Consider the following 24,961-nt stretch of genomic DNA (forward strand, 5'->3'; position numbering starts at 1 on the left):
AATGGAAAGACATTCTGCTCTATGAATAATAAACTAGAGCACAAGAATGGCACAATAACAAAGTTACAAGTTCAAGTATGGGAAAACAGCTACTTGGATAAGCCCAGTGACAGTGTAACAGAAATGGACATATTTGGGGAGATCTGAGGTAGAGCAAAGAGATTTGCTGATGAGATGGAAGGAAAAGAACGAACTAAGGGTAAGTCCTGGTTATTTACCTCAAGTAGGTGGATACTGTATCCATTTATTGAGCTAGGTAAGAATAGAGAAAGTATGGGGCTGAGAAAGACTCAAAAAAAGCGCAGTTGTGGATGTTAAATTTGTAAACATAGTTAAATTACAAGAGTAAAATATGAGGGAGATGTGGACTGGAGATTTAAACTTGAGATCATTTGCATAAAGATGCTATTTAAAACTATGGTACTCTTTTTTTTGGCATGTGGAAGTTCCTAGGTCAGAGATGGAACCCACCCCACAGCAGTAATTTGGCTACTGCAATAAAAATGCCAGATCCTTCACCCACTGTACCACAGGGGAACTCTCAAAACCATAATACCACATTGTAGCTTAAACAAATATTACCTTAGAAGAGTGTAATGCATTATGGTTCAACAATTTTAAACATGTCATGAAATGCAACTTGGGAGTTCCCGTCGTGGCGCAGCGGAAAGGAATCCGACTAGGAACCATGAGGTTGCAGGTTCAATCCCTGGCCTTGCTCAGTGGGCTAAGGATCTGCATTGCCGTGAGCTGTGGTGTAGGTCGCAGACGGGGCTCGCATCTTGCGTTGCTGTGGCTCTGATATTAGTTAAAATGCAACTTAAATGTACCTAGTTTCTGTTCAGTTCTGTCCCTTCAATTTACATTTACCTATGTTCCCCATCCACAATCTCCCTCCTGGTTGATCACACAATCCTCAAATACTACTATCTATTTGACCCAGCCAATACAATACTACTACTAGTAATGTTTGTATATTTTACAATTTCAAAGCCTTTAGCATTCATTATTTCACTTGATTCTAATTAACTCTGTGAACCAGGAAAAGAACCAGTTTTATTAGAGCAAGAACTAAGAGTCCTATAAAGGCTGGCCTGGCTATTACTTACTAGATGAAATGAAACGAGGATTCAAATTTAAGGACTCTGTTTACTCTATTTTCAAAGAATGTCGTCGGAGCAGACAAACTACAAAGTTCAGGAATCTTATTTTGTCTTGTTTGCTACTAAATGCCCAGCACCAATCAAAGTGCAGGCACACAGTAGGCATTCAAACATCTACTGAGACAAAGAGTATTTCTCCAGTACAGACTGATGCTCAAGAAATAACAATCCTAGAAGTACTGTAGAGTCAATGTTTTAGAGTAAGTTGATATGTTTGTATCCTACTTTCTTATTTCCAATATAGAAACATTGTCAGGAAGTTTCCTTGTGGCACAGCAGGTAAAGGATCCAGCATGACACAGCAACAGCTCGGGTCACTGCTGTGACACAGGTTCAATCCCTGACCTAGGAACTTCCACATGCTGCAGGTGTGGCCAAAAACAAACAAGCAAACAAAATGCTGTCTTTTATTTTCCAAGTATGTTCAAGTAGGAGTTCCCGTCATGGGGCAGTGATTAGCGAATCCGACTGGGAACCATGAGGTTCGGGTTCGATCCCTGGCCTTGCTCAGTGGGTTAAGGATCCAGCGTTGTCGTGAGCTGTGGTGTAGGTTGCAGACTCGGCTCAGATCCCGCACTGCTGTGGCTCTGGCATAGGCTGGTGTCTACAGCTCCGATTAGACCCCTAGCCTGGGACCCTCCATATGCCACGGGAGCGGCCCCGGAAAAGGCAAAAAGACAAAAAAAAAAAAAACAAGTATGCTCAAATATAAATTACTTAATATTTAACATTTCAAGCCACTCAAAAGAAGATCTATGAATGCAAGATGGAATTATTTTGCAACAAGTCTTATTTCACATACCAATAAAAACAATTTCCCTTTTAATTCAAATTTCCTATAAAAGTTTTTAGGAAAGAAAAGATGTCCATCATGTTTTTGTTTTTTGTCTGTCTCTTCTAGGGCCATTCCCGCAGCATATGGAGGTTCCCAGGCTAGGGGTCAAATCAGAGCTGTAGCCACCGACCTACACCACAGCTCACAGTAACACCGGATCCTTAACCCACTGAGGGAGGCCAGGGATCTAACCTGCATCTCTTGGTTCCTAGTCGGATTCATTAACCACTGAGCCACGACAGGAACTCCCATCATGTTTTAAAACAAAGCAAAAAACAAAGTCAAATGCTACCATTTCTATTTATCAACTACTGTTTCTGTGGAATTGACATAATACATACATATCAAGGAAGAAGTCACAAAAACAAACAAATAAGGTCAACTGAAATTCAATAGAGGTATTTCAACATGATTCAACAGGAAACAAAAGTCTTTTCAATAAACGGAACGGGAAAATAGGACAATTATATTTTTAAAAAAAATGAAGAGAGAAAGAAATGAACATCAACCCTTTGCTCATACCAAATGCAACAACAACAAAAAAAAACAATCAAAATGGATCAGGGTCCTAAAAATATGAACTTAACCACAAACTTCCAGAAGAATGCAAAAAAGGAGAAACTCCTGTGACTTAAGGTTAGGCAAAGATTTCTTATGACACAAAAAAACACACATCTTGAAAGAAAATAGTAACCAATTTTACTACAAATTTTAAAATGCCTGTTCGTCAAAACATGCTATTAGGAAAATGAAGACAAACTACAGACTGGGAGAAATTTTTTGCAAAAACATCTGATACACTTGTGTACAAAAAAACATAAAAAAATTTTACAGTTCAACAAAATAATCTAGCTTTTTTTTTTTTTTTTGTCTTTTTAGGGCCACACCCAGGACATATGGAGGTTCCCAAGCTAGGCAATAGGAGCTGTAGCTGCCATCCTGCACCACATAGCCAGATCCGAAGCGTGTGCAGCCTACATCACAGCTCACAGCAACGCCTGATGTTTTAACCCACTGAGCAAGGCCAGGGATCGACCCTGCGTCCTCATGGTTACTAGTCAGATTCTTCTCTGCTAGGCCACAACAGGAACTCCCTTAACTTTTTTTAATGGACAAAAGACTTGAGTAGACATTTCACCAAAGCAAATTAAAAAATGCTCAACATCACTGGGGAAATACAAATTAAAACAACAATGTGAAATCAAACTCTAGGCCAACAGATTGGCTAAAATTAAAAGACATACCCAAAGAAAAAAATAACCAGTCTAAGTTCATACCCTAGAAAAAATATTAGCAGGCAGACACTCATTTATAATACTATTCACTGGATTTCCTTGTGGCCTACAGCATAACTATATGGCATAGCCTCTGCAATGGCTTAGGTTCTGGCTCTGGAACGTCCACATGCCACAGGTGCAGCGCCTTTAAGAACATTTAAAAAAAGAAAAACCACCAATTTTAAAATACCAATTTTTATTGTGAAAACATAGAATTAATAGGTTTCTCCTAAATTACTCTGACCTTGAATTTATATAGTCTGAGGATTTATAAATTAATCCTATAACTTCTCCTTTACACATCAAAGACAAGTCCACTAATCCAAATTGTATGTTGATTTTTTTTTTCCCTTAGGGACACAACAGTAGCATAAGGAAGTCTCAGGCTAGGGGTTAAATTATAGCTGTAGCTGCCAGCCTACACCACAGCCAGAGCAACGCGGGATCCAAGCCACATCTGGGACCTACACCACAGCTCAGAGCAACACTAGATCCTTAACCAACTGAGCAAGGCCAGGTATCGGAAGAACCTCATGGATACGAATCAGATTTGTTGCCAGCTGAGCCACAACTCCCAAATTATACGTTGATTTTTACCTTCAATTTACAGTGGAGGGAAACTGCTAATTTCCTTTCTTTTAATCATATCTAGAAATACCATGCCACTACACTGAAGGACAACTTCAACGTTGGCTATTCAACTACACTGGCAATAAATACTATGAAAATAAAGGAAATGTACTCCATTAATCACTGTTTTTATTAATCATCCTGAGGTACTTTCCTTCCTTAAAGAACAAAAATACTTAAGAACACTAGACCATCTGTTTCTTTTAAGGGCAAATGACCTGTAGAGGTTGTCTTGGAAATTAGGGGGCAGGAGCGAGAGATGTCTGATCACACCTGTGCTATTACATATTGAAATAAATTATTATAAATATCTCTCCTGGAGTTCCTGTCGTGGCTCAGGTGGTTAACAAATCTGACTAGGAACCATGAGGTTGCGGGTTTGATCTACGGCCTTGCTCAGTGGGTTAAGGATCCGGCGTTGCCGTGAGCTGTGGTGTAGGTTGCAGACATGGTTCAGATCCCATGTTGCTGTGGCTCTGGCGTAGGCTGGTGGCTACAGCTCAGATTACAGCTCCCTAGCCTGGGAACCTCCATATGCCGAAGGAGCGGCCCAAGAAATGGCAAAAAGACAAAAACAAAACAAAACAAAACAAAACTCTCCTTTATTTAACTTATTTATCATAACTATATTTTATTGTGATCCTATAATGTGCATAAGGTATTTTATTTTAGGATAGTACACAGCACTTTAGAAAGTACTTGTTATAACTTCATATTGAATTTCTTAAACCATTAAATGGAAAGAGCATTTACATAACTTGGAAAAGCACTTTCTAAATTAAAATGCTATAAAAACATTAGTTATGAAGGGATCCAAAAGGAAAATATTCCTGAATGAAAATAAACTCATGTGAATATTATAAACAAGTCACGACAAACTGTATCACACTTAAAATTTAGTTCCTGGTTAAGAATAAGTTCTTGAATCAGAACAGTATTTGACTTTCCCCCATCATCACCATAAAACTCTATGAGTCATAATGGTTGGGAGTCTAGGTTCTGGATACAGAATGTATGGATTCAGAAATACCACTTACTAGCTGTGTAAACTTTGACAAGCAATTTAAAACGTCTGTGACTTCATCTTCTCATCTATAAAATGAGGACAAGAGACCCTTCCACACAAGATTAAATCAGTTAATATACTTAAAAGGTTTAGAACACTGCCTGGAACATGGTAAGCATTGATACATACTAGCTATGAAAATCTACTCATTATGATAGATGTTGATATCCAAAACAAGGAACTCCTTACAACTCAACAACAAAAACAATCTGGCTTAAAATTGGGCAGAAGACTTGAATAGGTATTTCTCCAAAGATGACACAGAAATAGCCATTACTGGAATTCCGTCATGGCTCAGCGGTAACAAACCCAACTAGTATCCATGAGGATGCCAGGTTCAATCCCTAGCCCCACTGAGTGGGTTAACAATCCAGCGTCATGGTGGTAAGCTGTGGTGAAGGTCACAGGTGTAGATCAAATCCCACGTTACTGTGGCCGTAGCCTGGGCCAGCAGCTGCAGCTCTAATTCGACCCCTAGCCTGGGAACTTCATATGCCAAGGGTGTAGCCCTAAAAAAGAAAAAAAAAAAAAAGAAATGGCCATTATTGGTACGAGAAGATACCATTTATCACAATACTAATCATTAGGGAAATATATACCACTTCATACCCATAAGGACACAAAACACAAAAAACAAATGTTAAAAATATGGAGAAATTGTGACCCCTGTGCACTGGTGGTAGGAATAAGAAATGGCTCAGCCATTACAGAAAAAAATATGGTGGTTCCTCAAACAATTAATTATTATCCAGCAATTCCACTTCTGGGTATATGTTCAAAAAATTTTAAAGCAAGGATTCAAACAGATATTTGTACACCCATATTCAAAGCAGCATTATCTACAATAGCCAAAAGGTGGAGGCAACCCAAGTGTCTCTCAATGGATGAATTGATAAACATTATGTGGTACATACAATGAATTATTATTCCATCTTTAAAAAACAACATCCTGATTGACAGATGCTACAACATGGATGAACCCTGAGGACATTCTGCTAAGTGAAATAAGCCATTCACAAAAGGATAAATACTTCATTGATTCCACTTACATGTGGTGCCTAGAAGGGTCAAACTTATAGAAAGTAGAATAGTGATTGTCAGAGGCTGGGGAAAAGAGAAAACGGGAGGTTATTATTTAAAAGGTACATGGTGTTTCAATTTGAAAAGACAAAAAAGGTTCTAGAGTTGGACAGCGGTGATAGACGCACAACAGAATTTAGTCAAGGTCATGGACTGCATACTCAAAAAAAAAAGGCTAAAATGGTCAATTTTATGTTTATTTTATCATAATTTAAAAAGGGTCCTCATTGCACAGATTGGGAGATTGGTGCAAAGGGGCAGAAAACCTTACCTCCATATCTCAAAAAAGTACAAAGACTTAAATCTCCTAAAATGATAAAAATTTGGAATATACTTTCTCTAAATTTAAAACAACTCAGTCTATTTGTGAGGTAAAGACTTTAGCTAATTATATTAACAACTACCTCCTACAGTGCTTTTTAACTTTGTCCACAAACTCCAGTCAAAAGGTAGAACCTAACTCTCTTCCCCTTGATTGTGGTCTAGACTTAACAACTTGATTCCAATGAAAAGAATGTGGGTAAGTGACTTCTGGGAATATGTCAAAAAAGTCACTGTGCTTCCCACCTATCTCTCTTCTGAGGTTACTTCCTCTGAGAGATGCAGCCGCCATCTTGTAAAGAAACTCAAGTAGTTGGACGGAGAGGTCCAAACATGATAAGAAAGCTGAGTTCTCCAGACAAGTGTCAGCATCAACCTACCAGCCCAATGAATATACCTTCTTGGAAGGAGATCCAATAACTCCCGTCAAGCCTTCAAATAACTGCAACACTCATGATTTTTATGAAAGATAGGGAGGTAGCCAGAATCCCTCAACTAACCTCCCAAATTCTGACCCACAGGAAGTCCATATGTGATACTATACTTCTTTAAACTCACTCATTAAAAGAATATACAGTGACTTCAACAACACAGGTTAGGGCTGCACCGGTCCACTTACACACTGATTTTTTTCAAAAGTAAAAACTACCCTACTTCACTATCCACAGCTGGTTGAATTTGTGGAGGCAGAACTGAGGATAAGGAAAAACTTCAGATGTAGAGAGCCAACTCTAAGTTATATGCAAGTTATCTGCTTCAAGAAAGGTGGGTGCCCATAACCCCCTTGTTGTTCAAGAGTAAACTGCGTGTTTATGTTCACTTGAAAAGCAAACTAACTTGTTTTACTAGTATACATATGGAAGATGACAATTTTTCAGTTTAAGAATTTTTTAAAATGTTTCAAAGGAAGCTACCTATTAAACTAGGATTTTAAAAATTCTTACTCTTGCTAAAAATTTTAAAGTATGGGAAAAAATACTTTTAAATATAATTTTTAAAAAATATAATCTGAAAACTGAATTTGAGGGTAGAAAATGGAATTCCCATTGTGGCTCAAAGGGTTAAGAACCCAACGTATTCTCCATGAGGATGCAGGTTCAATACCTGGCCTCACTCAGTGGGTTAAGTACCTAGCATTGCCACAAGCTGCGGTGTAGGTCATAGAAGTGGATAGGATCTGGTGTGGGTGTGGCTGTAGCACAGGCCAGAAGCTATAGCTCTGATTCGACCCCTAGCCCAGGAACTTCCATATGTGTGGGTGTGGCTATAAAAAGAAAATTTTTTAAAAAGTGGGGTGAGGGGAGTGTTAGAAAACGAAGACCAAAAGCGCTGTACTCCCCAAGCTGTGAACAGAAATAGGACTCAAGAACAAGAAACTGAGTAGCATATCTTGTACAAAAAGATTCAGAGACTACAAATTACTTGGGAAGAGACATAGAGCCAAGGCCTCAACTATTCTGCTGGGTGGGGCAGCTAATAAAAAGGGAAAAAGTAGGTAAGTAAAAGATGCAAAGGTCTATCAGTAATTCTAGCAATTTGTTTCTCAAGATGCTGCTGTTTAATGAACCTTCTCTCCAAATAGACAGAAGCACTTCCAAAATTATCAATTTCAGAAACTTCTAAAACTGTCTCTCACCCATGAAGCCAAAAAGAATTCATGTTAGGAGCCCGACATATATAACATGAAAAGGAGGGAGGGCAGGGAATACATCTCTTTCCAACCTGCTCTTCCCTAAACATTCCAAATACATGATCCTAAGGGCTGCTTAAGTAACAAAACCAAGAGCTATAACTTCAGTAGATTTCTCTGGCCACTGGAGAGACTACAGGGAGAAGAGACACTATAAAGGCACAAAGATGAATTAGTAGGTTATTTCCTTAGCCAAGGACCAAGCTAGGGCAATAAACGAAACTGCAAATGGGGAGATAGTGCATGACTGGAACACAGGTAAACACCATTAACAGAAACAAGGAGACAGAAGAAATAATTTCATAAGACCATCATAAATACTGGTTTGACAAGTAAAATACGTTAAGCAGAATTTTAAAATATTACACTTAAAATAAAACTTTATAACTATATCACTCCTATATCACAATAAACAAAAAAAGCCGCCATTCATATACATTATTTCCATCAGTTTTATTAAGAAAGCAAGGCCAAAAGAGGTTAAATAAATATACAAGGTCACACAGGCCCTTTTCTAGATATTCCAAATCCAAGACCAAAAATCTCCTTTCTCACTCCCAGAAGTTACCTTTTTTCTAAATCACTACTCTTACCTGGGTCTAAATTGTTATCCAGACATTTTTACCAAAAATTAAACAGAGGAGTTCCCGCTGTGGCGCAGTGGTTAACAAATCCGACCATGAACCATGAGGTTGAGGGTTCGATCCCTGGCCTTACCCAGGGGTTAAGGATCCAGCATTGCCGTGAGCTGTGGTGTAGGTTGCAGACGCGGCTCGGATCCCACGTTGCTGTGCCTCTGGTGTACGCCAGTGGCTACAGCTCCTGTTAGACCCCTAGCCTCAGAACCTCCATATGCCGTGGGAGCAGCCCCAGAAAAGGCAAAAAGACAAAAAACAAACAACAAAAAAAAAAATTACAAAAATTAAACAGAAAATAAAGCTGAGTCAAAGACAACTAAGATAATACGGCCTTTTGCAGTAACATGGATGGAACTAGAGACTCTCATACTAAGTGAAGTCAGAAAGAGAAAGGCAAATACCATATGCTATCACTTAGATCTGGAATCTAATATATGGCACAAATGAACCTGTCTAAAGAAAAGAAACAAACTCATGGATATGGAGAACAGACCTGTGGTTGCCAAGGGGGAGGGAGTGGGATGGACTGAGAATTTGAGGTTAGTAGTTGCAAACCTTTGTATTTGGAATGGATAAGCAATGAGATCCTGCTGTATAGTACAGGGAATTGTATCTAGTCACTTGTGATGGAACATGATGGGGAATAATGTGAGAAAAAGAATGTATATATGTGTACAACTGGATCACTTTACCGTACAGCAGAAATTGAGAGAACATTGTAAACCAACTATAATTAAAAAAACAGGGAAAAAAAAAAGACAATCTGGCCTGAGTTCAGGTTCTATCCTCACTTGCAATTATACTTTCATATTACAGGTTCCCCTCCTTATTCCCTTCTCCCGTAACTCTAAATTTTCTTTTCTCTTCTGCTACATGTTAATTTTTAGCTAACCAAAGTTATCAAATAGCTAGACAAGAAACAAAACTGGTTTTCAGCTCCACTTTATTATCAATATTAACCAATCAATACTAACCAAAAAGAACCAGCTCAGTATATGAGAAGAAAAAATATCAGTAATAATGCTCAAATAGAATGAGTTAATAAAGTGAAATCCACATAAAGGCAGTATTAAATATAGCTAGTTATTAAGAGTACAGGGCTCTGGAGTCAGACTTGGAGATTTGGTCAAGGCTCTAACCTAACCTTGATCCTAACCAAGTAACTTTCTTCCAGTCTCAGTCTCTCCAAAATCTTAAATTTCTCATGTATACCGCTGTAACCATGATAGTACCTTCCTCATTACAGTAATAATTAATACATAGTAAGAAAAGTATGCAGCAAAATACATATCATCATCTATAAATCTTAGTCATTATTCTAGATCCATCGTTCAGTCACAGGGGGGAAAAAATGAGAGTAGGGGAGATAGAAGTACTTGTGTGGGGAAAAGAAGCAACCCAGCAATTGTTCCAATTACTACTGGTATTGTAAAATTCAATGCAAAAAAAACAGTAATATATTTATCAAAACATTCAAGTTAACTACATCTATCCTTGAACAACAACTATAAGCAAACGTTCACAAATGTTAAATTATTCAAGCACTAATACTTCGGGGTAACAACAGCAATAGGAGAAATTTAAAGAAAAATAATCATAAATGGTAAATGTTACGTGGTTCATTTCTATGAATAATGGTCATTCATTTCAACTTCTTAATCACATTAAATGCACGTTCTTAGACAATTAACTTGAAAAATCTACTAAGCTAAGGAATACAGAAAATATAGGCTATCCAAAGCCAGGGGGGGGGGGGACGGGACGGGACTGTTCTCATCACTGCTTTATATAAATCACCGTGAAAACTCAGTAAGTACTACACACAGCTCTGACAGAGAAAACACAAGTAACCTAACAGAGAAATGTACTGATTCTAATCTCAATTTTACATCAGAAAATAAATGCTATATAAGCATATCTAAATAGCTACACTCTTGGATTCTTCTGCATCTTCTGCTCTAAGAAAACTAACAGGATTCAAAAGCGTAACCAAAAAAAAAAGTCTGTTTCACAATAAATGAGCAACTAACCCGTTATTAGGTCATCTTGGCAAAGTATTGAAAAATTACAATTTTTTATCTCAGAAAAATAATTAGATAAACTTTTATTTTAGCTACATCGATCTCTTAATAGCTTTAAATTTGAAAAATACACATATGTACAACTGAATCACTGTGCTGTATGTATCTGCAACACAACACTGTAAATCAACTATCCTATATAAATTGCTTTTAAATAAATTTCAATTTTTTAAACACACACTTCTACTGAATGCATATGATTCACTGATAAATTTTAGTAACAAATCGTAACTAAAATCCCAAGTATTATTAAAAGATGATGTTCTTATTGCTCAAAAGATTTCTATTGCAGCAATTAATATTCACAACTTTTTTCTTAAGCAGCTTTGTTTACAAACTTAAGGCAGCTTAAGCTTCCGGAGGGAGAAAAGGTACACTAATTTAAGTTATTTTAAAGATTCTTAGTGCACCTTGCTCAGTTCCTCTCAGGTTCTGTTTCTAGTAATGACTCGACTTCCTGGAACTCAGATCTTAAGGAAAAAGCTGAAATACAAAACTACTTCAAATTGTTTCCAAAAAATCTCTACAATGGATTTAAAGAGTTAGGAACTGCTATCGCTGAAAACAACCTACTTCATGAAGTATCAGATTAAAAACCAAGCCCTATAATTTGTTTTAAACAATTAACTCTAAATTGGAACACTAAGCTGCATTAACTACATAAAATCTAACTCACACTGAGAAAGTAACTGGCTATTTGTTGAGTTTTTTCATACTTTTCTACCAATCCCTAAGCCATAGTAACCATACGATTTTCTTTTTACTTTAGAAGCACAAAAACTTCAAATGGGGACTGTTTGATCTGAAATCTTATTATCTTAACTCTTTCTGCATTTCAACTTACTTGCTGTTTTCAGACTGCCCAAGAAACTGAAGCCAAGCAATCTTAATGCAAGAAACTGAAAGGCTTCCAAGAATAACATAAGATAAACTTGACTTTCATTACAGTTTACAAATGGACATTTCATTTGCTCACCATAGAGTACTTACAAATTCCAATAGGACTGCACAGGAAGGTGTTGGGTTTTCCTCTGTAATCTTTATGTTTTCCAGTTTGTTTTTTTATTTTGTATCCTCTGAAATAATATCCAAGTTCTTTGAAGATACTTAACCTATGACTATTTGACATAGAGTTACTTCAGTCAGCTACCCATACTTCTGTTTTAAAGTTTTCATATGGCTATCTCCAGAATTAGCCAAGTTCCTTGGATTTAGGACTTTAAAGTCTTCTTTATTATTCCATGTACTTGTCACTGTTGTATTTATCCACTCCAGATGAAATATCCAATTTATGAGCCAAAAAGCAAAAACAAAAAGAAAATTTCACATCTGAAGAGCATTCCTAAACATCAGAATAAACAGAGATACCATAGCTATCTCAACACTACCATGCTGCTGGGAAACTGCAACATCTTAAATTTCCAGGTAAATAAAAGATAAAAGGAAAAAAACTCTGTATTTGTTCAATGTCTTCATTTAGAAAAGCTGTCCCATTGTGACACGAAAAGGGCTGAGGTCAAAAATGCCTAAAACTTTTAATAAAGGTAAAAAAAACCTGCCATGAAACTTCAGCAATTAACAGTAATTTGAAACTGCCGAAGCTACTCAGTACACAAATCAAACATATCTTACAGTTTTGGCTGAAGAACACCAACAACAGGGGAGGGGTGGGGGGGAGGCAAAAATACCACCAACTGAAATACTTTATAACCAGTTATACAATCCGTTTGAACCAGATATTGAAGAAATGCCTGTGTCTCTTTTTAAGTAGCTTGTAGAATTATTCACTACTATCAATTCACTTCAGAGATGATTCTTGCCAATTTTAATAAACTTCTGGGGCAAAATTATCCAAAAACATTGTAATTCCAAAATGGCCACTTGAAATATCCGGGGCCTTTTACACAAAAACCTAGAAGATGATCTTCATATCTGAGTAATTCAACCACCTGTAAAAGTTATAAAAAACAATTTAAATTACACACTGAGTTTTAAATCTGAGCTAAAAATTAAGCCCCATCCTAAACAGTCAACCTCTGGAGAGAAATGCACTTATACACCAAGCAAGCACCCAAAAAGTCTACTGTACGAAAAGGACTTCAGAATATGGGGGGGCGGGGAGGTGGGAAACGATATTATGGAGGGTAAGAGCTGATTTCAACCCGGAAGGGAATGCGGATACAATATAGGGAGATTATATAAGCGAATCTTCTTATACTTTGAGTAAATATTATAAACTGAAACGGGCACACAATCTTATAAAAGACTCTCTGTATTTCTATTAAATCTACCAAAGGAAACGAATAGAAAGGTGCAAAGCTACCGAGCATTAAGAAATGCAACTTAGCGAATGAGGGATATAAAGAGAAAGACGCTCCCTCCAAATTAGAATGTCTAAAAGAGGAGGCACATTTTCCCCACTCTAAGTAGAAAGGTAAGTGGCTGAGAAGTGGGGAAAGAACATTCCTTAAATTCGCCCGGGGGAGAGACTTACCCAGGCTTCTAAGGGCAGCAGCGAGATCTGAGGGTTCCCATTCCCTTGAATTAAGAAAACAGGTTTCTCCCAACACTGAAGAGGTGAAGGTACCGAGCCCTTCTCGTAAGCCACATTGAGAGGTTCTCCCCACGAACAGACTAGGTCCCCTCAGACCCCACAGGACTCCGAGGGGCAAGGGAGCGCTCGACTCGGTCCACAGCTAGTGCCACAGACCCGGAGAGGCGGGCAGAGCGGGCGCGCCGAGAAAACACCGAAGGCCACAACTCGGCCTCGACTCCCTCAGCCCTTCGAGAGCGGCAGCGGTGCAAAAGCAGGCGGGCGCATGCGAGAGGCCGGAGGAAGACCGAGCGAGGAAGGCGTCGGACCGGTTCCCAGCCTCCGCCAAACAACACCCCCCCCCCCGCTTGAGCAGCCAAGGCTAAGCCACCCACCCCCTCCCCACAACCGCCACCTCCGCTCCACCCGGGCCGAGTCAATACCTAGAGGGGCCTCCCAGCGCCGTCCTTCCCTCTCTCTCCTTGCTCTCCCGCCACCCCCCGCCCCCGCCCGTGGGCAGCCTCACACCTCGCGCCGCCAACGCCGCTCCCGACCCCTCAAACCTCAACACCGACACAGACACCCCCTCCTCCCCAGACCCCGGCGCGGACCACAGAAGACGGTGTTACCTTCTGCCACACCAGAGGTGCCCCTGGCCTGGGGGTGCCGCTGCGCTCGATCCCGGGAGGAGGTTTTCGGTACTTTGAATAATCCCCTTTTGCCGCTTTTCCCTCCCCCACAACCAGTCTCAGTCCCAAAATGGCGCCGACCCGATCCGCAATGTTCTGGGCCAAGTCTCGCGAGATCGTGGAAGGTGGCGAGGCGGGGAAGGAACCGGAGGGGCTGAAGAGAAGGGAGGGGAAAGGCGGGGCGAGGAGAAGGAGGAGGGAAATAGGGTATGGAAGAAGCGGTGCTAACGAACCTACTGGGCGGGGCAGCAGGAGGAGCGCCTCTACCAGAGAACCTTCTGGCCCAAGCAACCGCTCACGCCCCGGTCAAAGAAGCTCCGCCCTCTACGTCGAGCGGCTGGGGGAGGGTGCAGAGGGCGTGGTTATGGCTAGGGGCGGGGCTTCACGGAGGTCCTGGAGGCAGGGGCGCGCGGGGGGCGGTGGCTCCGCACGGTGACGTCAGGAGCAGCTGGAGTCGGGGATTACCCCCTGCTGCTGACGTGAAGACTATGAACAATCGGGAACGTTCGGTGGAAGGGGGAATTCCCCGTTGCTCCCAGAGGAGCCCCTCCTTCCGCCCTTCCCCCGGTCCTGGGCGTCCCGGGAGCCTAAGACCTTGGGGCCGCCGGGAAGGCGAGAGGGAAAGGCTGCTTCGGGAGGCGGCTGCACGGGCTCGAGTAGAGCGCGCCGCGGCGTTCTTCCGGGCTCCAAGCTCGGAGGAGCGGCTGAGCGCGACGCGTCGGGTACCGAGCTGGGGCCTGGCGGATGGGGAGATCACATGCTCGCTTGTACACAGTCCTGCGTAGGCGGAGCACCGGCTGGGTTGGCGCTGGTCTGTTCCGGCGCCCTCAAGCAGCCGATCCACTATGGAATGCAAATACGAGAGTGTGTCGGACATAATATATATGCGGGAGGTCGGTGACGAGACTCTCTCGTTGGGGCTAAGCCCAGATTCTCAAAGGATTAAAAATGGTTACGGGATGTAATCATGCTAACTTATGTTTTTCTATTAAATCTGCAATAGGGGAGAATTATTTTAGCAAGGTCTCGGTCCCATACAGCTTACACGATTTTGTGTTATGAAGTTTGTGGGCGACAACGTTTTATGATTGCGATACCTTTTCGCCTTGTAACTGAAAGCTCATTTTGAAACCTGTGAAATTAGCCTTCCAAGAGGAAGTTTAGGAGTATGTGGGGGGAGGGTGTCTTGAGGGAAAATCCAGAAAATAAAAAATGCTTGGCTCTTCGCCCTCTTCCAAACCACAAAGGCTTCATACACGGAAACTTTATGATTCTTTTATATTCATTATGAGGTTTGTAGTTCAATGGACTGCCTCTAAAAGCTCCCTGAAAGAATGTGTGAATATAAACTCACCAAAAATTACACTTCTCAATCTTTTCGTCTTTGCGAAGGACATGGACCCTTGGCAATCAATAATATCTCGCTGTGTGCAAAGAAATGAGAACACTTGCTGGATGCCTTGTCTGTGCCAAGCACTTTCTTATATCAGTCTCTGAAGTGAGTGTTATTTTCCCCATTTTGCAGATGAGGAATCTGGTTCAGGTTACACAACATAGAAGTGGGAGCCACAACTAGGCTGTGCCAGACTTGAACTTCAGTCCGTTTGGGTCTTAATTTACGTTCTTTCCACCGTTCCACATTGCTTCCGTTGAAGTGACATGTATTGGGACAAGACCTGCTTCTGCTCCTGTTTCTAAGCATGATGTCAATTCAAAAAACTAAAGAAAATACTGATCACTTGAAAACAAATTTTTGCCTTCCTTATGGCAAAAGACATAAAGTTGAAAATCAAATAGTGATATAGGGAAGAAATTGTAACATATATGACAGAAAGGTTAATATTTAATTATATATCTCCGGCTGCTCTCAATATCTAACAATGTTTAATTTACATGATAAATATAACAAGAGGTCTTACAAATCTTTAAGGAACAGATAACCGTACCAACTCTCATTAAAAAGTCAAAAGGCAGGAAGAAGCTGGTCATGTACGTGTCAGTATTTACATAAAAAAATGCTGTACCTCACTAAAAATCAAAAAATGAAAATAAAATCAACTATATACTTCCTTTCATCTAGCAGATTAGCAAAGATTTTTAAAAAAAGAAAACCAGGAGTTTCCCCCCGTGAACATCTTTTCATGTGAACTTTTTTTATATCTTTATAAATTGCTGGACATCTTTCCTATTATTTTTACTAATACAAATTCTAAGATGTAGAATAGTGGCTGATCTGTCTGGTTCATGCAAATGCCTATTCCTTATATCTTCATCTACGTTTTCTGCTTTTTATAATCTTTTAACTTTTGGCCACACTCGAGGCATATGGAAGTTTCTGGGCCAGGGATGGAACCCCAGCTGCATCTGGGCCCATGCTACATCTGCAGCAATGCTGGATCCTTAACCCACTGCAAAATAATAGGAAAGATGTCCAACAATTTATAAAGATATCCACTGATAAACTACTAAAAATTATAAAAAATTGGAAACAACATAAATGCCTATAAATACAATGAGTGAATAATGGTACATCCATAGATGGAATATTAAGCCATTAAAAATGATGATATATATTTAAATATCATATATAATTATGTTTCTGAACTTAATATATGCCTCGTTATGTTTTTCAATTGAATTCTTGTCTGATCTAAAAACTGAGAACAACCAAAAAAAAAAAAAGGTAAATGAGGGGAGTTCTCTGGTAGTCTAGTTGGCTAAGATTGAATGCTTTCATAGCTGCGGCCTAGGTTCCATCCCTGGTCTGAGAACTGTGATCCCACACTAAGCCGCTGCATATACTTCTTTGTTTAAAAAAAAAAAAAAAAGTTCACATGAAAAGATATTTGTGGGGAGTTTCTGCTTTTGCACATTGGGCTAAGAATCTGACTGCAGTAGCGTGGGTCCCTGCAGAGGCATGAGTTTAGTTACTGGCTCCGTGCAGTGGGTTAAAGGATTGGGCATTGCCACAGCTGTTACTGGGATTCAATCCCTGGCCTGGGAAATTTCATATACTGTGGGTGTAGCCATTAAAAAAAAAAAAAAAGAAGAAAGGTGTTCTTGGCATACCATTAAGAAAAATAAGAGGTAGATTATAAGGCTGTCCTTTTTTTTTTGTATTCTAAAAAGTATGGATTGAAGGATAAAGTGTGACTGAATAGAAATGTTACCAATGCTTACTTATTTCCAGGTGGCAGACTAAAAGAGGATCTTTATTTTATTCTTTATACCTGATCAGGCCTTATGTTACCTTTCTAATCATTATAAAAGAGCTAACTAAAAAATACAAGACCCTGTCTCCAACCAGTAACATGTTTTCCATTATTTTATTCAGTTAGTGAAATCTAAACAATCTAAACAATCACATGAGATTATTTTATCAATGAACATAACATTGTAGTAATTTGAGAGAACATTTTTTTGAGACACACCCACAGCATGCAGAAGTTCCCAGGGCCGCAGATTGAACACCTGCCACAGCTGTAATCAAAGCCACAGCAGCAACAACATGGTCCTTAACCCACTGAGCCATAGGGGAACTCCCAAGAGAACATTTTTTAAAAACTAATCCCTATGTAAGCAGTATTTTTAAAGTTTGATAATTCTTTCAATGATTTTATAAATATTAGTTATAAAGAGGTTAAGTAACTTGCTCCAAAATATTGTTAGCCCAAGTATACAATGCTGTATATTTGGAAGTTCCAGGGCCAGGGATTGAATCCAAGCCACAGCTGTAGCCCATGCCAGATCCTTAACCCACTGTGCTGGGCAGGGGATCAATCCCATGCCTTAGCAGCAACCTGAGCTGCTACAGAGAAAACGCCAGATCCTCAAGTGGCTGCACCACAGCGGGAACTCCACTATTTATAAGTTAATGTTTGAAACTCAACTGTCCAAAAATCGGCAATGACTAGGGAGCAAAATAAAATACATGCATAGGAAACCTTGAATCATTCCAAACTATATCCAGTATCTTTTCCGTGTTCACGTTGTACAATCCTATGCTTACCTCTGTGATTATCTACCCATTTCTGCCTCTACTTGGATCCTGGAACATGTCCAGGGTCTTCTTTAATATCCCCCTACACTACTAGATGGTAGTTGCTGGTTTTCTTGCCTGTCAGAGTAAGCATTCCACAAATATTTCCTGGATGAATGAAGGAGTGGTTAAAGAAAATAATAACATTTTGAAGGAGTCCCTTTGTGGTGAAGCAGGTTAAGGATCTGGCGTTCTCACTGCTGTGGTGTGGGTTCGATCCTGGCCCAGGAACCTCCATATGCCACAGGAAGGGCCAAAAAAAAAAAACACTCTGCAAGAAATAAAAAGTCTTTTTTTCAGGTTATTTAACAAATGAAAAATGGTAGAGTATAATTTTAACTTAGAAAAATCTGTATCATCCTTAATCATGATGACAGTAATAAATTTGATAAATCTAATGTTCATTAATAACAATTTTTAAGAACATAAGTTGTGCTTATAGAAAATTTGACAGACACAGAAAGAGCATAGACAAATGAAAATCACCTGAATTTCTATGGTGGCTCAGGAGTTTAAGAATCCCTTGTTGTCACTGCTGTGGTGCATGTTGGATCCCTGGCCCCCAAACTTTCAGTTACCAGAGGTGCAGCCAAAAAAAAAAAGTGGAAAAAAAAGTGAAAATTGCTTATGATCCACCACCCATAAATGATGACTCTTAAATATTAATGTGTTCCTTCTAAGTATTTGTTCTTTGCATGTTATATCTTTGTATCATGGTGTGTATATAGCTTTTTTTTTTTTTGTCTTTTGTCTTTTGTCTGTTGTTGTTGTTGTTGCTATTTCTTGGGCCGCACCCGCGACATATGGAGATTCTCAGGCTAGGGGTTGAATCGGAGCTGCAGCCACCGGCCTACGCCAGAGCCACAGCAACGCGGGATCCGAGCCACGTCTGCAACCTACACCACAGCTCATGGCAACGCCAGATCGTTAACCCACTGAGCAAGGGCAGGGACCGAACCCGCAACCTCATGGTTCCTAGTCAGATTCGTTAACCACTGCGCCACGACGGGAACTCCTGTATATAGCTTTGTATCTATTTTTTATTTCAAAATTTCCCGTATTTAAAATATTCTTCATTTTGTCTGTATTCCATTTTAAGAATTAACGGAACATTTGATTTCTTAATTTGAAACGTTTTATTTTTTATTCTTTGGTCTTTTTACCTTTTCTAGGGCCACTCCCTCAGCATATAGAGGTTCCCAGGCTAGGGGTCTAATTGGAGCTGCTGCTGCTGGCCTATGCCAGAGCCACAGCAACGCAGGATCCGAGCCACATTTGCGACCTACACCACAGCTCACAGCAACGCCGGATCCTTAACCCACTGAGCAAGGCCAGGGATCGAACCCACAACCTCATGGTTCCTAGTCGGATTCCTTTCCGCTGCACCACGATGGGAACTCCTTAATTTGAAACATTTTATCCCAGTCTTTATGAACTCGTGATTTTAACACAATAAAGCTGATTACTATTCTTGAGCCACGTTTCCAACTGCCTTCCAGTAGAAGAGTTTCCTTAACCTATTAAGTTTCACTCAATTTAATCCATGGTTATAGGAGTTCCACTTGTGGCTCAGTGGAAATTAACCCAACTAGTACCCATGAGCATTCGGTTCCGTCCCTGGCTTTGCTCAGAGGATTAAGGATCTGGCATTGTCGTGAGCTGTGGTGTAGGTCAAAGATGAGGCTTGAGGAGTTCCCGTTGTGGCGCAGTGGTTAACGAATCCAACTAGGAACCATGAGGTTGTGGGTTCGGTCCCTGCCCTTGCTCAGTGGGTTAACGATCTGGCGTTGCCGTGAGCTGTGGTGTGGGTTGCAGATGCGGCTCGGATCCCGCGTTGCTGTGGCTCTGGCGTAGGCCGGTGGCTACAGCTCCGATTCAACCCCTAGCCTGGGAACCTCCATATGTCGCGGGTGCGGCCCAAGAAATAGCAACAACAACAACAACAAAAAGACAAAAAAAAAAAAAAGGTGAGGCTTGAATATTGTGTTGCTGTGCCTGTGGTGTAATACAGCAGCTGCAGCTCTGATTCCACCCCTAGCCTGGGAACTTCCACATGCTGCAGATGCAGCCCTAAAAAAAAAAAAAAAAAAAAATCCGTGATTATGAATTTAAATTTACCAAGCATTTTTCTCTTTTGATGAGTTTTTCAATTGTATGTAGATCTAATTATTGGAGAATCGACCACTTTTTTTTTTTTTTTTTGCTTTTTTAGGGCGTCACCTGCAGCATATGGAAGTTCCCAGGCTAGGGGTTGAATCAGAGCTGTAGCTGCAGGCCTACACCACAGTCACAGCAACCCGGAATCAAAGCCATGTCTGTGACCACAGTTCATGGCAAAGCCGGATCCTTAACCTACTAAGCAGGGCAGGGATCAGGATACTAGTGGGATTCTTAACCTGCTGAGCCACACCAGAACTCCTGACCACTTACTTCTTAATCAAGGCCACTAGTGGATTGACGAATACTCCTCCTAGCTCCGATTATGGGTGGACCAGTTTCCCTAATTGGCATTTCCACATCTGTTTTCCTCCCTCTGTGCTAGGAAGGATGGAGAATAACATTAGTATGAGCAAAATTACCAACAAAATGTTTAAATATTCTCTCCAGTACCAATATGTAACTTCCAAAACACAGAATCTTTTTGCATGGCATCTGCATTTTTAAAGCTAGAGCAAGAATATATGCATGTAAATTGTTGTAGATAAAATGAAGAAAACACTTTGCAGTGTTTTTTAAAAGGTTTGTGATCTATTTCAATATGTTGTTTCCTATGTCATCTATGGAAGTGGAATATGAAGCATTCTGGAAATATAATTGCCACCACCTCCGCACTTTGTTGCTGATCCAGCCACTTGAGAGAAACCAAGTCAAGAGCTGGGCTTCTGTGCTACTTTTTTTTTTTTTTAGTGATTTATTTATTTATTTATTAAAGTATAGTTGATTTACAATGTTCTGTCAATTTCTGCTGTACAGCAAAGTGACCCCAGTCATACATATATATACATTATTTTTTTAATATTATCTTCTATCATGTTCTATCACAAGTGATTGGATATAATTCCTTGTGCTATACAGCAGGACCTCATTGCTTATCCATTCTAAATATATTCACTACTCTTTAACACTAAGTACAATAAATATGTGAGACACTGCTTAGGAATAATGGGATTTCCCTGGTTTTTATCATTTTAGTTTTCTAAGTTCATTTTTGGGTAGTACCCTCCACTTTTGGCTTTAAATATCCATTATATGAAAGGAAATCCATCACGTACTTTAGAAATTGTACTGAATCAATACCTTCCCAGTGCAACTGAATAGCGGCCCCTCCCCCCCCAAATAATTCTACTTAATGCCTCTTGTAACACTGAGTCTAATTGCCTAATAAGTACATAGGGATACACTGGAGGCTAAATGGTATGACTAAAAATCCATCAAAGGATATCAGATATGGAAGTGAAACTGAAGATTTCTCATTCTGATACCTAGTATTAAGCCTTTAAGTTTCAAAATTAGAGTAGTTGTGGATCACTTCAACTTTACTAAGACTAGAAGCTGTGTTCACATTAACCGGCTTTTGTTAAAATGCATATGAATTAATACAGTAGTGGTTTATGTTATCAGAGCAACTTTGATTATATTTTCACCTTTTTCTTCCTTTTTAAATTATGAAAATAATACAAATTTATTATAAAATCAAACAATACAAAAGTATATAAAAACAAGGTCCTACTGCAATGGCACAGGGAACTATATTCAATATCTTGTAATAAACTGTAATGGAAAATATATATATTCAAAAAACATATATATATATATATATACTAAAGTGAATCACTTTGCTGTACACCAGAACTAACACAACATTGTAAATCAACTGTACTTCAATAAAAGAGTTAAAGAAAAACCTAATGGGATAAATGACATTCATGGAGAACTTTGTAAGCATCAGTCCTCTGCATGGATGGCTGAATTTATTTTAGGTCAAGGATCATTGTGAGAATCTAATGATAATAATATACATCTCCCCCCAGGGGGTGGCACATTTCTACATACATACAAAAGGTACAGCTATGTCAGAGGGCATACAGTCCCCTGTAGCCCAACCGACAATGCTCTAGGAGTCAGAGAAGTCTCTGAGTTAAAAACCACGGTGCCACACACAGACGTAGAAAACAAACTTATGGTTACCAAAGAGGAAGGGGGATGAGTAAGGATAAATTAGGAGTTTGTGATTAATATATACACACTATTATATATAAAATAGGTAAGGAATTCCCATCACGGCTCAGTGGAAACGAATCTGACTAGTATCCATGAGGACAAGGGTTTAATTCCTGCCGTTGCTCAGTAGGTCAGGAATCTGGTGTTGCTGTGAGCTGTGGTGTAGGTCGAAAACACAGCTCGGATCCCAAGTTGCTGTGGCTATGGTGTAGGCAAGCAGCTGCAGCTCTGATTTGACCCTAGCCTGAGAACTTCCATATGCCACAGGAGCTGCTCTAAAAAAAAAAATAAAATAAAATAGGTAAAACCAACAAGGGCCTATTGCATAACACAAAAACTATACTCAATATCTTTTTTTCTTTTTTGGCTACCTGCAGCATATGGCATTGCTGGGCCGGGGATCAGATTCGAGCCTCAGTAGTGACCTATATCACAGTTGCGGCACCACTGGATCCTCAACCCTTTGGGCCAGTCTGAGAATCAAACCTGTGTCCCAGCACTGCAGAGATGCTGCTAATTCCATTGCACCACAGCAGGAATTTCTGTTTTGTAAAAAAAAATGTACCAATGCTGTGGTGCAACGGAATTAGCAGCATCTCTGCAGTGCTGGGACACAGGTTTGATTCTCAGACTGGCCCAAAGGATTGAGGATCCAGTGGTGTTGCAACTGTGATAATATATATATTAGAAGTAAAGTCCTACTATACCTTCAGAGTTAAGCTTTTGTGAATAATTTATTGTGATCCTTGCAGATTTTTTCCTATGCCTACATATGTCATACACACATATATTTTAATAAAATTAGCCTATACATAGTATGCTGCAGTTTGTTTTCCAACTTAGTAATATATGCTCTATGTCAGTACACTTAGTGCTGGCTTATTTTTAAGAATTGTGGGAGTTCCCGTTGTGGCTCAGTGGTTAACAAATCCGACTAGGAACCATGAGGTTGCGGGTTCCATCACTGCCCTCGCTCAGTGGGTTAAGGATCCAGCATTGCTGTGAGCTGTGGTGTAGGTTGCAGACACGGCTCGGATCCTGCGTTGCTGTGGCTGTGGCGTAGGCCGGCGGCTACAGCTCCAATTTGACCCCTAGCCTGGGAACCTCCATATGCTGTGGGAGCGGCCCTAGAAAAGGCGAAAAGACAAAAAAAAAAAAAAAAAGGGAATTGTGTAGTAAAGCAAAAAAAAAAAAAAAAAGGATGTCCCTTCATGGCTCATTGGCTGACAAACCCAACTAGGATCCATGAAGATGCAGGTTCAATCCCTGACCTCACTCAGTGGGTTAAGGATCCCGTGTGGTTATTGCTGTGGCATAGGCTGGCAACTACAGCTCCAATTGGACCCCTAGCCTGGGAACCTCCATATCCCACGGGTGAGGCCCTAAAAAGAAAAAAAAATTGTGTAGTAATTTACCTTATCTTATTTAACCAGTACCTAATGGAAGAACATTTAGATTGTATCTAATTTTTCCTTCTATAAACTGTGTAGTGTTAAATATTTCCCAATTTAGAGTGTGTGTTTGGTGAGAAAGGAGAGGGAAGTGGTGGAAAAATTATGGTAATATACCAGAGGGTGACCCATTGAGTCAAGGATGATAGTCTTAAAGGAAGACTTAGCAAAATAACATTATTTATTGAGCATTTATGATAAACCAGGTCCTAGTTAGGTGTAATCCATGCTGTCATTTTTCTTTAGTAGTGATAATACTTTTACTGTAATAGACTCAATTTCCTCTGGATTCCACATTGTAGAGGGAAGATCATGGGCTTTAGAATTAGGCACACCTAGACTTGAATACTAGCTCAATTCAATTCAGATTTTATTATATTAGGGGCTGTAGCTGTACTATCTGTTGAGATACAGAAATGATTAAAACACAGTCTGGGGAGTTCTCTTTTGGCTCAGTGGGTTAATGATCTGGTGTTGTCATCATATTGGCTCAGGTCACTGCTGCAGCATTGGGTTCTATCCTTGGCCTGGGCCTGGGAACTTCCACCTGCTACGAGCTTGGCAAAAAGCAAAGACACATTCTGTCCCCCATATTGTTATAGCCTGAGGGATGAAGCTGATATATCTATTTTGTTCTCTGCTGTATCCTCCAGTGACTAGAACAGTGCCTAGCAATAATAACCACTCCATATTCATCTAGTGAATGAATTTCAAGACTTTGTGCTGTGTTAGAGGCATGCACAGAGTGCTGTGAGGTGGTTTTCCAAAAAGAAGTCTTTAAAAAAAACTAAGTGACAGGTGGAACAGAATTCCAGGGGGAAAGGCCTTCCTGTTAGAATCTGTTGTGCAGCCAGAGGTGCAAGGATGAAAACAAGCTAGAACATGGCATTTCTAAAGATGCAAAAGAAGCAACCATGGAGTTCCCATCGTGGCGCAGGGGTTAACGAATCCGACTAGGAACCATGAGGTTGCGGGTTCGGTCCCTGCCCTTGCTCAGTGGGTTAACGATCTGGCGTTGCCATGAGCTGTGGTGTGGGTTGCAGACACAGCTCAGATCCCGCATTGCTGTGGCTCTGGCGTAGGCTAGTGGCTACAGCTCCAATTCGACCCCTAGCCTGGGAACCTCCATATGCCGCCGAAGCGGCCCAAGAAATAGCAAAAAGACAAAAAATAAATAAATAAATATAAAAAAAATAAAAATAAAGTTAAAAAAAAAAAAGAAGCAACCACCACCACAGAGACTGCTG

The 24,961-nt window shown here is 40.1% G+C and overlaps 1 protein-coding gene across 3 annotated transcripts in view; it reads right to left on the minus strand.

The window, feature by feature from the left end:
• The window catches only part of GPBP1 (GC-rich promoter binding protein 1), an 80,106-nt gene extending 65,899 nt beyond the window's left edge, over nt 1-14,207 (minus strand). For 2 of the 3 annotated variants that reach the window (XM_047757475.1, XM_047757395.1), the window contains exons 1-2: nt 13,944-14,207; nt 11,772-12,730 (exon numbers count right to left, since the gene is read on the minus strand). The gene's annotated coding sequence lies outside the window, so the exon portion shown is untranslated. Of the gene's footprint in view, nt 1-11,757; nt 12,731-13,943 lie in introns of all 3 variants that reach the window. The other variant, XM_047757319.1, reaches the window with a different exon arrangement.
• Nucleotides 14,208-24,961: the final 10,754 nt, after the last annotated feature.

This window comes from Phacochoerus africanus, chromosome 1, assembly GCF_016906955.1.
Source record: "Phacochoerus africanus isolate WHEZ1 chromosome 1, ROS_Pafr_v1, whole genome shotgun sequence".
In the NCBI taxonomy this organism is placed as follows: domain Eukaryota; kingdom Metazoa; phylum Chordata; class Mammalia; order Artiodactyla; family Suidae; genus Phacochoerus; species Phacochoerus africanus.